We start from the raw sequence: 3,234 nt of genomic DNA, 5'->3' as shown, positions 1-3,234 counted from the left end.
CCCGTGCTGCTTTATAGAGCGGGAGCCCACCCTGCAGTTTGCCCAGCTGAGCGGGTGCCCACCCCGCTTTATACTTTTAATTAGAGGCAGGTGCCCACCCCGTATTGTGGTGCTTTCGAGCGGGTGCCCATCCCGCTTTATACTTTTAATTAGATGCGGGTGCCCACCCCACATTGTGGTGCTTTCGGGCGGGTGCCCCCCGCTTTATGCCTTATTTCCAAGCAGGTGCCCACCCTGCATTTCTGCCAAGAGAAGCCGCCGACCCGACCATGAAGCCAGGCAGAGTCCGCCTGACTCTGGGCTGGGCCAAAACAGGAAGAGGCCACCGAGGCCGCCAATGGCAGCGAGGCTGGCCGGAAGCTCTCCGAGAGAAGCTTCAAGGAGTCCAGGAGGCAGGGCTCCCGCAGCAGCGGTGTGAGCCCTGCGCCTGGAGGGGACCGGAGTGCAAGAGTCAAAGAGAGGAGCAGAGCCCCAAGCAGCCCTGGTGAGTGGGGCTTTATTTACCTGTTGTCTGTCTATTACCTATCGTCTTCGCATAGCTGTTCCTGCAGACAGTGATGGAGTAATATAAGCATACATTACGTCAAATAAAATACTTCACCCCACATATAGTGGCACTCTTATAATATTCAAGATTGAATTTTAAATGAAATATGACGTAATGTATGCTTATATTACTCCATCACTGTCTGCAGGAACAGCTATGCGAAGACGATACCAAGGATTAATGATCACTTGATGTATATGTACTGTATTGTTTTGTAAATTATGTTTCACTGTATATAATTATCACTTAGATAGAGTATGGTTCTTATCTGAATGGCCATCCCTGAGGCAGTAATAAGGCACTTATATAAATATACTCATTGTACTTTTTAAGACGGTGCTATACTTGCAATTTGTGATGACACTGTTCCCCTCCTTGTCGTACTCCGAATAAAATATATAATATTAATGCATATGAGGAAACGTAGTCATGGCTTCCAACAAGAGAAACTATACCACTATAAGATGGCCGCCGTTTTTACGGTAATAGGTATCCTAGCAACATGCCGGGTGGCGGCACCAACATCCGGTTTGCATCTCCTATTATCAAGCTTCCATGTCGACTCATTAACTGAAGTCGACCGTGACTGCCATAGGAGCGAGACATTAAGTAAGTGCTCGTCCGATAGCCATACTTTAAATCAGGAATATCCTCCTTGCCCATTAGCTAAAACTTCCCTTTTTCCTGTTACAGGTTTTCCATATCGTGGAAACAACGATTGGGGCCAAGTAGAGGGTCCTAAGTAGACTGCTCTCATTCGAGAGAGCTACGCTGACTTACTATACGAAGTCGACCGCGACTGTCGAAAGAGCGATACTAAGTAAGTGTACACCCCATAGCTATACGTTTCTAAATCGGATTATCCACTATGCCCGACAGCTAAAACATCCTGTTTTCCTGATATAGGTTGCTGTATCGTGAAATTAATAAATTAATATTGGGGCCAAGTAGAAGGCATAATGTATTAGCTCTCTTAGGATAAAGCAAACTATCCGTCTTGGAACTTAGCAGCGTGATACTAAGTAAGTGGTGCTCTCTGTAGGCACAATCCTTTTATCTATTATAACTCTTGCCTTGAACTAAAGTATTCATTTTTTGCTCAGGTTGCTAGTACTGTGGATTAACACACGTGGAGCCAAACAGTGGATGCCATGTAATTCGTGATTATGACATTACGCAGCGTAAGACGCTTAAAACCCGGCAGTTAGTTCCATCTGGAATACTCCACCTACACAGACCAGCAGATCATGTGAGTTCCACTCCTGCACTCAGCTATGTGTTTTTACTAATATAGAGTTTCGTGGATACAGGTCTGAATAATTATCGTTCCTGAACCACTGATTCCACATTATACTGAGGTTTCCAATACAGGACCTTTACATTAATCCGATAAGCCCTAGATATATACTTGTTGAACCTATTTTACTATCTGTATTCCAGTAAAATCCATTAATACACATTTTCCATTCCCACAGTCCCCAGAACCTAGTCCTGAAGAGACCCCGTATCTAGAGTGGGTCGAAACGCCGTCGACAACAGACAAAAGAGAGAGCATAAAACAAGTCATCATTATTGTATCAGGCTCATCCTTTTGTACTTTACCAATAACCTGTTCCCCCCTTTTTTCACTATGTTACATAATACTCACTGAAATAGGTTATGGTCACATCACTGGGGCTCACATCTTTTTGTTAAATGTGTAATAATATGTAAATATTTTATGGATTTGTATATAAGAAATAAGTTGGTGATATAGACCTATGTTGCATAATAAAATTACCTAATGTGAAGGACATTTGGATCCGATAGAGGTTTATGAATGTATAGAATAACTTTAATTTATGATTTACTCAGAGCAATTACTATAGTTGCAGAACTCTTTACTGATCTTGATGAATGAGTTCCTAGTGAACATTGTTTACTGGTACAAGTTCACAAGGACATATGGGTTGCTCTTGTTTTCTAAAATAAAGCACTGAGATATTAAGGAGAAATTTGCACTAATACATAGCCCTGAATGTGCCAAAAAGCTATGTGCCTGAGTCAGAGTTTAGAGGACAAAGTAATGTCCCTAAGGCGACTGAGTGAATCACACCATCGTCCTGACCCCAAATCTAGAAATGTCTGCCAGCTTGCAGACATCTCTTAACAATGGTGGGAACTGTCATCACTGTGGATCCTGTCAATGTTGTAAACAGTTGATGGATATCGCTGTCAAACAGGAGGGTTATATCTCAAACATTTACACAGTTTTACTTCTTCAAAAACAAACTGCCAAAGTGGGAGTTTGTTGTCTGAAAAAAAGGAAAACTAATGACCGTCCGCACCATGAAAGTTTTCTCTTATGATGTGAAATCACTTTTTATTTTTACTGACTTTCACTACTAGGTTTTACCTGTGACAGCTAAAAAAAGCCATCTGGCTGCCCACTCTAGGGTATGGTGGGAGTCGGTGTCTAAGGCGGCAGAGAGGTCCAGGAGGATGAGAGCTGCAGTTTCGCCTTGGTTGAGAAGGGTGTGAGCGTCGTCTGTGGCAGCGAGGATGGTGGTCTCTGTGCTGTGGTTGCTTCGGCCGCCAAATTGGGAGAGGTCCAGGATGTGGTTCACGTCGATGAACTTGGAATGTTGGGCATTGATGGCCTTCTCAATGACCTTGGCTGGGAAGGGGAGAAGGGAGATGAGTCTGAA

The 3,234-nt window shown here is 43.5% G+C and overlaps 1 long non-coding RNA gene across 1 annotated transcript; it reads left to right on the top strand.

Moving 5' to 3' along the window:
* The first annotated feature begins 1,081 nt into the window (after positions 1 to 1,081).
* On the top strand, positions 1,082 to 2,231 carry LOC146868628 (uncharacterized). Its single transcript, XR_014966328.1, has 4 exons — positions 1,082 to 1,156; positions 1,241 to 1,367; positions 1,651 to 1,796; positions 2,023 to 2,231. It is a non-coding gene; the product is annotated as an uncharacterized LOC146868628 (long non-coding RNA).
* Positions 2,232 to 3,234: the final 1,003 nt, after the last annotated feature.

The sequence above is a fragment of the Triturus cristatus genome, chromosome 1_2, assembly GCF_964204655.1.
Source record: "Triturus cristatus chromosome 1_2, aTriCri1.1, whole genome shotgun sequence".
Lineage (NCBI taxonomy): Eukaryota > Metazoa > Chordata > Amphibia > Caudata > Salamandridae > Triturus > Triturus cristatus.
This window is presented reverse-complemented; position numbering and strand designations above follow the sequence as displayed.